This window comes from Camelus bactrianus, chromosome 17 (genome assembly GCF_048773025.1).
Source record: "Camelus bactrianus isolate YW-2024 breed Bactrian camel chromosome 17, ASM4877302v1, whole genome shotgun sequence".
Lineage (NCBI taxonomy): Eukaryota > Metazoa > Chordata > Mammalia > Artiodactyla > Camelidae > Camelus > Camelus bactrianus.
This window is the reverse complement of record NC_133555.1, coordinates 17,886,261-17,898,725: the sequence shown is the minus strand read 5'-3', so window position 1 is coordinate 17,898,725 and position 12,465 is coordinate 17,886,261. Positions and strand designations below refer to the sequence as shown.

Sequence of the window (12,465 nt, the reverse complement as noted above, 5' to 3'; positions counted from 1 at the left end):
ATGAAGATAGCTAACATTTCCATCACTCCCCAAGGGGTGCAGATTTCAAGCTCCCAATTTATCCCTTCCTGCCCCCTTTACCTCCTGGTAACTATGAGTCTGTTCTCTATGAAACACAAGATATTTTATTCTGCTCACGGGTCGTACAGGTCAGGAATTTGGACAGGACATAGCTGGGACGGCCTGTGTTATCTCTGCTCCGTGATGTCTGAGGCCTCGGCGGGGAGGATGCCAACAGCAGGCAGTGACTCAGCAGCGGAGGGCTAGGCTCATCCCGAGTCTTCTTTCGCTCCCAAGTCTGGCGCCCACACCGGGCTGACTCAGACACTTGGCTCCACTGAGACTGTTGACCCAAGTGCCCGCACATGGCCTTTCCATGTGGCTGGGTTTCTCTCCGCATGGTGGCGGGTGTCTGAGCAGGAGGAACCCAAGAACGAATATTTCAGAAAACCCAGACAGAAGCTGCGTGGGCTTTTTATGACGCAGCCTCAGAAGTCAAAAAGCATCACTTCCACTACCAATCAGGGCAGTCACCAGCCCTCCCTGATTCCAGAGGCAGGGACATGGACTCCCCTCTGGATGGGAGAAGTGTCAAAGAGTTGAGGTCTTTTTCCTTTTTTTTTTTTTTTTCAAACTTTCCTCATCAGTTTGACTCTGTTTTGTGGACTAAGAATGCCACCCACCATATTAGGAAACAAAGGATGTTGTGGCCTTCAATCCATCAACTGCTGCAGCCACCCCCAGTGGTGCCCCCTGACGGGAACTCAGGATGGGAGAGCACAGGGTCCTGGCCCTAGACAGCTAAGATGCATACCAAAGGAATGATTTCTTGAGCCCCGACTCTTGCATCTTCCTGCACATAGCAAATTGCTAAATTCCTTAACTTGAGATGTCTAGTTTTCTTTAAATTAACAGTAATTCTTTTGGTGTTCCGACTACCCAGTCTTTGTTGCAGAAACTCCTATATATCCTGGCTCCTCACTTACCTCTTCAGAGCTGTCCCTCAGAGCATCTGAGAGGCTATCTCAGGGTTTGAAGTCCTCAGTAAGTCTGCTGAGTAAAACATAACTCTCAACTTTTAGGTTGTGTGTTTTTCAGTCAATAGTTTCATCGTTTAGTACTTGTTACCCGAGGTCTTCTGGTGACTGGTCCCAGGTCTTCTTGATTGCTGTGTACCTCTGACTAATTATAACACTTAGAAGTTGGACCCTAGGACATCCTCCTGTTAACCTTCACTGGCTCCTTCCGCAGCCCAGACAGCACTCCCTGTTACCGCCCACGCCCTGTACCCTGCGTCACACCTCCTTGCTTTGCTACAACTCCATCTGCCTACAAAAAACTTACTGGGTAGAATAATACGTTTGTAACACTAACCAAACAAACTTCCTCCTTGGTATATCCACAACTTCATGAAGTTTGATTATTCTATGCTCATGGACTCAGAAAAGAGATTTTTTTTTTTTTTTCAGAAAGTGGAAAACAGAGGAGGCTCTTTATAATGAAATAGAAAAGGCTCATAGCACAGGACAAATATTTGGATCCAAAAGTTTCCTTAACAGACTCCCAAAAGATTCCCGAGTTAGGGGTGAAGAGAAGGTCAGAGGGAGGTTAACGAGAGCAGAGGTGTTGGTAGGCACCAGAGAAAGAGGCCCTGTGCACTGTTACTTCAGCCAAAGCCTCAGAAGGTGGCAAAAATCTCAAGTACTTTTATGGCATCTGGGAGCAGAGAGGATGTGAAGGTCTCCCCATGTGGGTTCTGGAGAGGCAGCAGTACCCTAGAGGGAAACATGACTACTGGAGTATTTGGGTAGGATGGGGGCCTTAGGTGGAATAACCACCCTCTAGAAAGACCTGGAATTAAAGACGAAAACAACCAGTCATGGAAGGACCATGCAGAGGAGGATGAGGGAAGACTGATTGGTAACCCATACGGACCCATCACCAGGGACCAAAGACAATGACACTGAGGACCTGATGCTTTGCTTCCCCCAATGCTTCTTTTTGCCCCTGAGACTGAGGCAAAACCCCATGGGAAAAGGAAGGGAACCCCCCACAAATTACAAAGATGACCCTCCACCTGCTTGATAAGAGGTAGTAGACTCAAATTAGACAGGAAGTCTAATTTTAGAAAAATAAAACAAGTTCTATTTTTCGGGGTTTTTTTTTTTGCACACCTAAATGTGTGTACTGCCATCCATGTTTACTCCATACATTTAATGTTTCTTATTGAGATAGGTTTCTAGAGAGAAGTGGATGTATAGGATAGAATACTGTAAGGCCTTGGTTTTTCTATAACCACTTCTAATTTCTGTGGTCTTGGAATTTTATTATGTCTTAGATTTCTGTCAAATACATCGATAAGGACGTGGACAGCTGTTGAGTAAATGGATATTGTTGTGAACGAGAGTTACCGTCCATTCACTTAAAACTTACTGAGCAAGTACTATACGTCAAACGTCGTGTTGGCTGCTGGAGTTACAGAGGTAAAAAGGGCATAGTCTTTGCACTTGAAAATGAAGCCCATGCTCGAACAGCTTTGGAACAGACGTGATTTCTTGGTCCCATAGACGAGGTCGTTACGTTTGTAGCTAGACACATACAGATGGGGGGGGGGGTGTGAATCTGGTCAGTTTAGAAAAAGTGTATTTTCAGAGGTTCTTCCTCCAAACCCAAAATAATGATTTCCAAAGGAATTCTCCTCTTCTATGATTTGGTCAACAGACTCAAGAAGAAGGCTTAAAACACAAGTACACACACACACATATCCACGCGCACACACATCCACACACACCATCTCCGCATTCTGTAGTAGGGCATGTTGCCGTTGCAAGATGTATTTAGACAAAATCTACTTGTTTTATAATCACCTTTGTTCATGTGCAATCTATAGAAATACATAGTATTAAGTGATTTCTTTTCTATTTTTTCTGTTTGATGTCAGTGTAAGATACTCATTAAGAAAATGCCCTGGATGTGATGTCACCTTAATTACAGTGTGGGAAGACACATTCCCCCTTGATAGCTTTAGGCTTTCATGCCACTAGGCTCTTCTGTTTATTCCAGTGAATTACATTCTGGGACCCACGGAAATCACGTAACAAATGCATAACTAATGTGACATTCACACAAAACATCACATTAGTTCCATACGATCAGTTCTATTCCAGTGAACAGAAAACCAAATCATGTTATTGTAATCTGAGTTGTGATTTAATACCCTAATTTGTAAGTGGTTTTGTCTGAGTCTAACATGTTATTTACGCCACTCATAGTGGTTACTAAGACTTACTAGATGCACACTTTATTTGGCTTGGCTACCTCACCCCCACCCTGGTAGACACACCCCCTAAATAATACATCAGGTAGTATTTTGCTACTAAAGAACGTCTCAGCTATCCTCCTACCAGGTTCAACGTTACGGGGTGACAGTCGTCGTCTGTTGCCATAGCTCAAAAATTCCCATAATGTAACATGCTTTGAGATTTGGACAACTAAGAATTAGGGAAGAAAACAGATTATCTGTCAGTTTAGGAAAATTTCATAATTGTATAATATTACTTATAAAGTGAGGTACAAATCATTCTGTGAGCAGAAGTCCATCTTTTTTGAAAAAAAGACATTTTTGGTGCCTGAAGTCCTCCTCCCGTGCATATGACAAGCTCACTTGCCTCAGCTCAACTGTCACCTCCCGAGAAGGCCTCCGACCACCCTAGTTAAAGCAGTCCTCTCTGTATCAGTTACTCTCTGTCACGTCACCCTGTGTGACAATGTCTACTACCTGTCTCTATCTGTTCTCCTTTTTTCTGTTAGTAATAGAATTACTGCCTAATTTCCAGGTGGGCATATGACCACCTAGGGTAAAGGCTGGGTATTCCAGCTTCTCTTGTAGCCATTGACTATATTCTGGTTATTAGAATAAACACTAACATATCCTCAAGGAGAGGAAATTTGGCTCTATTTTCACCTTTGTTCTTCACTTAGAAGTAATGGCTAGAACCCAAGCAGTCATCTTGGACCATAAGGTGGATGCTGTGTGTTGAGAATGGCGAACAACAAACCCAGGTCCTTGATGAATTCACGAAGCTGCCTGACCCATTTTGAAGAGCCTTCCTTCATGTGAGGGAAAGAAATAACCTTTTTAAGCTACAGTCAGTATTCAGCATACATAGCAACTTGTCCGGCATATGAGCCTGACCCAATCAAAGGGAATGGGGGCCCTGATCAGTCAGAATAGATAGCAGTGTTAAAAAAAAAAATTGTTGTAACTCCCTCCATACATACTGGCTGAATCACAGCCTTGGCTAAAGCCAAGTGATTTTGAATTTTCTGTCACTTGCAGCTAAACATAATCCTAAATAATATACTCTGTTTATTTTATAACCCTTGTTATAGTCTGTCATTATCTGTTCATTGTTTTATTTATTTTTCATCTTTCTCTTTCTTCCCTTAAATCTCTCTGAGGGCAGAGCACACCTCTGGGGTTTGCTGCTGGAATGTGGCTTTTTTGGATGCTGAAAGACTGAATGGACTAATTCTTTAATTTTTTATTGTGAAATATAATATTTTGGGAATTGCAGAGCTGAAGGAGTGAAAAGAATTCTATTTGGAGGACTAGGGTTGGCAGTGCAATTGACAAAAGTTTTTTTTTTTTTTTCCCTCTGACTCAGAAAAAAAAACCTGATGAAATTAGTGGTAGATAAAAATTCATTTCTAGCTTCTAACAAGAAATCACAAACAATGGAGGACATATAAATAGAGTAGCAGCTTTATTAATAATACTTTCCTACTCCATCCGTGATCTTTTGATGACAACCCTACCGGAGACACTCTTTATCAGGCACTAAAGCAATTTAGATGCTGTCACATGCCTTTCTTGATATATACGTATTAGACATAAAGCAGTTTTCTGTTCTTTAGCTTATTTTAGTGTATAATTAAAACTCTGTCTGCTACTAAGCAACGGAGCATGGCAGAGGTTGATCACATCCTCTCGCAAAGATAGAAAGAGGAAAAATAATAAAAATAATCATACACATTCCTGTAATCAGCCTTCAGATCTTAATTATGTTTTAACTCCTTTGTTATGCCAAAGGCAGTGCCTATTGGCATTTAAAGGACACTCTCACTTTTCTGCCTAAGTTCAATCTAGTTCTTTCCTTTGGATCCTGGTCCATTTTATGGAATTCTTTTGAGGGCGTTTAAGGTTACCAGTGGTGATGGAAAACTGAGATAGGAACCAGGAGGCTCAGGTTCCATTCAGCTCCCAAACTGGTCCAGTGGGTGCAGGGATGCAGCCAGATTCTGAACTCTGGGACTGGCAGCTGGACTTGGGGTGTGTGCATGGCGGGAGAGGTGAGGAGCCAGAGGGAGGCAGAGTCTGCACCACGGGCAGGTGAACAAGTGCACACGTACCCCAAACAGCCCTCTCCGACCCATCTACCTGTCACAAGGTCGGACCACCGAAGTTTCAATTGTATATTTTACACTGCTTCCAAAGACGCCTTTTCATCACAGTCTTAACTTTCACATTAATGGTAATTCTTTAGTTTTTGAGGACACAACCACTTTTGAAAAGTACGCTAGGAGGCAATAACTCATGCTGTGTTCTGCCTCCTTCCTCTTTCAACTCCCCCAAAGATCTCTCAATATGAGCCTTATTCCTTTCATTGTTCATTCACTCCTTCACTCAGTAGATAATTTCCAAGCTTCTATTTTGTATCAGGCACTATTCTAGGTCCAAGGACCATAATGAAGGACAAAACAGAGACCTCTGCCCTTGTGGCACCTCCATTCTATAGTGAAAGACAGCCGATAAATAAGAGAAGCTCTTTAAAAAAGGAAAGAATGCTGCTTGTAGTGACCTTTTACTACACCGGACACAGAGTAGTTTCATGAGGCCACTTACTCTTCACCCCAGTAAACGAGACGGGGTACAGACGTTGTCTGGCGATGGTGCATGGTATGAGACACCATGCCTGGGCATGATTCCTACTTCTGTCACTTGCTGACTGTACTCCTTAGCAGGTTACTTAACCTTCACTTGCCTCAATTTTCTTATCTGTAAAATGGGAGTTCTATTTCATAGGGGTTTTGGAAGAATATTTAATGCATCTGTAGCTTTTAGAGCAGTGCTTAGGTGTGATAAATTGGCCCAGTTTTACAGATAACGAAATCAAGGTAAGGAGGGGTGAAACAGCTTGTCTCAAGCCCCTTGCAGCTAAAGTGGGAACCAAAATTCCAACCCCAGTCTCTTTGCCTCTACGGTGTGTGTGTTCTTACCCACAATTAGCCACCCTCTTCTCGCTAAGTCTCTTAAGCTCTTGGAAGACCAGTTTCTTCATCTGCAATCTGGTGGTGATAGTAGCTAACTGCCTGTTGTTGAGATAAGACATTTGAAAGTGTTTGGAAAACTATAAAGCATCACAGGAAAATACAAATTGCTGTTATTATTATTGCTTTGCATTTTTATGTTCGACATTTTAATTTGCCTGTAATGGGTCTTGTGTGCGTACCTGTCAGATAAGCCTTTCTGTTTAATCTTCCATGCTCATTCCAGGACCCATAAGCCAGCCCGGGGGGGCTCTACGTTGTCTCCTCATAGTTCTTTCTTGGTCATTCCCCCTTTTGTAAATGATCCCTTCTGTGTGATACATTTTTAAATGTTAAGGTTTTGAAATCAAAGAGTGGTATGTTGGGTATAAAGAAGACTTAGATGGGAAGGTGATGGACCCTTGGACTTCACTGGTCTGTGATGGTCTTTGAAATAAAAGACCAGCATGAAATTGTGGTAATGTTTCCATAATCATTTCTTATGAGAAACATTCATTTAGGACATATTTGGCCTTACGGATCTGATTTTTCAGAAACATCAATTGGGGGAGAAAAGTAGAAGAGGAAAGAGAAGATACTAAATGGCAGAGAAAATACAGAACCTAGGGACTTGAAACCATCTTCAGTTCTAAACATTTGTGTTGGATATTCTGTGCTACTTTTGGTTGTTTGGGCAGAGGGTGAAAACACTCAAACTCTGGGCAAAAAACGTGGGGACAAAATCTGACATAAGCGAGCCTACCAAGGAAAGTTCATTGAAATGACAGAGGGGCATCTTGGCAAATCCAGAGTTGCCAGCCTTTCCTAAGGAAACCGAGTTACTCTCCTTGCTAGCAGAGGAGACCTCCTGTGAGTTCCAGCTAATCTAAAAGTGGCCACTCCTGTCATGGAACCTGGGAAATGTTTCATCCTGGAGGAGTCAGGTGACTTCCACAGGAGGAAATAATGTGACTTCTCTAACTCTGTTCAATGGATTACCTGTTGAACCAGATTTTTCTATAGATCAGCACACGTCCTTTCCTCTGTGTGCAGCATTAAGAGGAGGTATTTAATATTCTTCTTTACCAGAGTCACCCACCTCTAGCATCCCTGGAACTGCAACACCAAAAGATTTTTGACCATATTAGATTTCCCAGAGCCCAGACCTACATAACTTTTTTTGGGAGGAGTGTGTGGAGGGATGATGTTTGATAACTATTAAGTCACATAAGACATAGAAGAGACCTGGAGTTAGGGGAGGCAGGAAGGGTTGTCCTAAAACAATTCACTACATTACGAGAATGCAGAAAGTACATTTATGTCTCTGCACTTAAACTGTATAAATTCCTTGTGGGAGGTGGACAAAAGGAAAGATTCCTTATGGGTTCTTAGTGGCCTCTTCCATGGTTTTTCTTCTTAGGTTTTTATAATTAAGAGGCTAAAAGTGACATGACCTCTTGTTTGTGTCCTTCCCTCAATACCTGCAGTAATCTCCTCCACCCAGGCCAACTCATGTCTCTCTTTAGTCATCTTTATGCCTAAAGATGCTCCATTGTCTACCCCAGAAAGAGAAAGCATGTGCAGAAGAGATGGAGAGAGCCCCACGAAGACAGAGAAGGATGTCATTGGTCAGTGTCAGTCAATGAACTGGCTCCATCAAGGTCAGGTGTCTATCCTTGCCCCTGTCAGCTGTTATTGGGTCAGATACAACTTTCAAGACTTTTTTTTTAAATAAGGAAGTGGTGGTTTGGGGAAACTTTTCAAAATTTTTCTACTTTTGGTTGAAGTATAGTTGATTTATAATATTGTGTTCGTTTCAGCTGTACAGAATAGTGAGTCAGTATTTTTGCAGATTATATTCCATTATAGGTTATTACAAAATAATGGGAATAATTCCCTGTGCCTTATGTTATATCTTTCTTTCATATCTATTTTATTATAATTGTTTGTATCTGTTAATCCCATACCCCTAATTTGGTAACCACAAGTTTGTTTTCTCTATCTGTGAGTCTGTTTCTCTTTTGCATATACATTCATTTGTATTGTTTTTTATTTTTATTTATTTTTGTTTGTTTTTGGGGGGTAATTAGTTTCATTTATTTATTTTTTTTAATGGTAGTACTGGGGATTGAAACCAGGGCCTTGTGCATGCTAAGTATGTGCCCTATCACTGAGATATACCCTCACCCTGTTTGTATTATTTTTTAGATTTCACATACAAGTGATATCATATAGTATTTGTCTTTCTCTGCCTGACTTATTTCACTAAGCATAATATTCTCTAGGTCCATCCATGTTGCTTCAAGTGGCAATGTTTTATTTTTTGTGGCTGAGTAATATTCCATTCTATATATATGTATATACACGGTATCTTCTTAATCCCATTACATTCATGGGCACTTGGGTTGCTTCCATGTCTTGGCTATTGTAAATAGTGCTGCTGTGAACACTGGGGAATTTTATTTCCACACAATGTGTCCAATTCCTCTTACCTCTGCCCTCAACTTCAAGTTACAAGATAGTTAAGCATCAGGTATAGTCTCATCCCTAATATATTTAAAGGACCTTCCTCAATGTAGCAATTTGCAGATTACTTTTTAAAGTAGCTATTCTTCTCTTTGTGACTGAAGTGCCTCAGAATCTTACACTCAAAGGTGATCCATATTCATCCATGAAAATCTTTTTTTTTTTTTAATGGAAGTGCTGGGGATTGAACCCAGCTAAGCAAACATGCTAAGCACACGCTCTACCACTGAGGTATACCCTCCCCCCTCTCTTCCCTGACACCTTCAACTTGACACTTGAAAAACAGATTTACATATGGATCAGTGTTTTATGCTTCCTGCCAACCTGCCAACTCTGGTCCCTCTATACTTAAAGTGCTACAAGGAAGAACAGAATCTGCGTCCTCTCAGAGTCTTGATCAAGAGTGTATCATGACATACACAAGATTTTAAAGGGGGGAGGTTTAGCTCAGTGGTAGAGTGCATGCTTAGCATGCACGTGGTCCTGGTTTCAATCCCCAGTACCTCCACTGAAATAAATGAGTAAACAAACAAATAAATAAATAAATAATAAAAATAAACCTAATTGTCATCCCCCCCAAATAAAACAGAGAATTAGTTAAAAAAAAAAAAAAGAAATACTTTTTAAAAAGATGTTAACATTTTCTCCCAGTCCAGCTGTGAAATGGGTAACTAAGTTGGCTACTTGAGACAAAAAATTTCCTTCGAGAACCTCTTCTATTACACTTTTATGTAAACGTTTTAACTCCTCTCTTCTTAACTTCCTTTTCTGGTGGGATTGTGCCAAACGGTTGGCTACCACGCAGGAAAGCATCATAATTGTAGGCATTAGCTCAGCCAAAAGGCCATGTTTTTGCTTTAGGGTAAACTTGTTAAAATTGGGAACTCAGCCAAGGTCATCCATCTACAAACGTTGTGAAAGCATCTTCTGGTTGTTCATCTAGCTACGGTCTAATTAATTTTCAAACGGACAAAGTAGCTTCTTGGGCCATGTAACAAGCATTTTCATTCATTTAAGCAAAGCTGGATTTGGCCCGGAGCAGGGTCACGAGAAATTCTAATAGCTTCTTCTCTTCTTTGTGTGTCCTCAGGAGAGCTTGCATTGATGTCAACAAAGCAAGATTTGTGCTCCAGGCAGTCTGAATAGAATCTGTTTCCAGCCAGCCAAGTTCTCTGACTTCCCCGAGAAGGAGAGGGTCTGGAATTGAGCATATGGGACGGCTCTGCAGGGCCTTTTTCTTTATTGGATTTAGCTACACTCACATAATGAAATTGTAGGGATTGTTTAAACCTTCTGCAGGGACTTCTGTTAGCAGAGAAGAAACTTGTACTAAAGCCATAAGAAGATTGTATTATAGACATAATGGAATCTTTTTTATCTTTTGCCTGGTTTTCTGCGCAGGGACTGACTTTTTTTTTTTTTTTTTTTCCTCTGGGCACCAAGCCAGAGGTCTATTTAATTTCTTAAAATTTCCCGTGGTCACTAATACTGCCCCTTCCCCACACCGGTCCCTTGGCAGTTTCATAAATTAATAAATAAAGACACAGCCATCTGAAAGGTTGTGAATCCTCACGGTTAACTTCTAAATAACATTTGCAAGCTTTTTTTTTTTTTTAAGGTGGCTGTTTTGCACAATCAACATGATAACACCTATAGAAAGCAGGCGCTACAGTCTTCAGGAAAGTGTTTCACCGATATAATCCAAATTTCAGTCAAACGTTGGATTTGTTTACCTTTGTCCTGAGTCTACATCTATAACCGAAAAAAGCTGGAATGAAAATGCAAGTTTGCTTACATCAGGTGAGTTCTCCAAAGCAGGTGAAGTGATACCACCCGTATTTTTACTACAGTTAGGACTGGGGAGTGTTAGTGGTATTTTTCAGTTTTGAACTTGACATTTTATTTATTTATTTTTAGATTTTCTAGGAGGTGGGTGTTTTTTGTTTAGCTTCTTTCAATTTTATTTTGTTTTGCCAATTTAGAGATAGAGTTTGTTTGTTTCTGTAAGAAAGAGTGGACCTAGGTTGTAGGCATCTTCTTATAAAGTACCATCAGGATAATCTGACTGTAAACAGTGCACCTCTTTGAATACCACATGTTCTAGGAAATGACTGGCCACAGAAAACCCTCCACCACTAGTACCTGTTTTAAGAGCATGCCCAAAATGCTTGCTTGCCCCATGACAGCTAGCCAAGGACTGCCAAATGTACCTGTAGAAAGTCATCCTGGCTTCCAAAATCCCACCTTAAAAGAACTATTGCCACTCAGGGGCTGTCTGAGCCTTTCCTTTCTCACTGTATCAAATGCCGTCTCCTTTCTCACACCCTAAAATCCCTGCTGATAGTTCCCCTTGCAAGATTATGAATAGTCTTTGATGCTTTTGTCTCAGCCTAAGTTTTATCTTTGACAGATGTATCCCCAACTTAGACTCCCTTGCCCATAGAAGAATCAAATTTTTACTCATTCAACAGAACTCCACTCTTTACTGCCTGCCAGACGCTATTTCCAGGATTGAGATGTAAGATACATAATTTGCCCTCTGTCCAGTTTACAAATGTTAATCCAGTAATTCCATAAATAGTAGTAATTTATCACTAACCATGCTTACCAAGGTATAAACCTGGTTTTCATAGTTTAGAGAGAAGTGGTCCCTCTTTTCTATGTGTAATCGAAACTAAATTGTTCAACACGACGTTATAAACTGCTTGTGATAGAGAAGTAGTTATCGTTGTGATTGCCATTACATCCTCTCAGTATCTGTGAGTAGACAGGCATTACATCTGCAAAGAAAAGAGTAAATTAGTTGACACTTTCACACCCTCTCTAACTTCTAGAACCAAAAAAATAGTTGTCTAGTGACATATATTGACAATGTTCTCTTTCACCCAGGTTTTTCTGTTTTCAAGATTACATGAAAAAGGATGTTCTCAACAAACTAGCAGAAACAATGGAAAGCAATACTTTATCCCAAATACAAACATATTTCTGTTTAGCAAATAGCAGGGGTGTATAAAACATCCCCATTTCTCTCCTCATATAACAGAATGTTCTCTGCTTACTGTATTAGTTAACAAATTCAAGTCTGTTTATCTTGTTTGAAATCCCACTTCATCCATAAATTACGGCGTCCCACAATAACACCAGAAGGACAATATCACCATTGTTTGCTTCCACAATCATCTCAGCCCACAAAATTCTCTTCCATTGTCAGCTTGCTGTCATCAAGCCATTGTTTTCCTCTTTTCAGGGTCTCCCTACGAATATCATTCAAATCGTTTAAACACTCAGCAATGTTTTTGCTATCCGTGCAGACTTCTAAAGAGCTGGAGCCCCAGCGTGATGACCAAATCGGCCTTGACTATTTATCTCTCCAGTCATTCTTTCCTGGGGCCCCGGAGTAGCTGAGTTGCACTGTGTGCGGTGCAGTGGGGGAGCTTCCCCTGCTGAAGCTGGGCGGTTCCACTGGACAATGCAGCCTTTTCTGCTCCACTCTCTGGGCGCGGAAACAATGAGATGGTCCAGGGAGAGGGGGTGAGGCTGATTGTTTATAACAGCGATTCCCAAACTTCCTAGGGGAAGACATTTTCATATTTAAAAAAAGTGTGTATTATGATTACGGATTCTCTTTAC

The 12,465-nt window shown here is 41.0% G+C and overlaps 1 long non-coding RNA gene across 1 annotated transcript in view; it reads left to right on the top strand.

The window, feature by feature from the left end:
• LOC105081429 (uncharacterized) overlaps window positions 1-12,465 on the top strand; it is a 667,267-nt gene that overhangs the window by 5,915 nt on the left and 648,887 nt on the right. The window contains exon 2 of the long non-coding RNA XR_012499887.1: window positions 2,339-10,635. This is a non-coding gene — a long non-coding RNA (uncharacterized LOC105081429). The remainder of the gene's footprint in view (window positions 1-2,338; window positions 10,636-12,465) is intronic.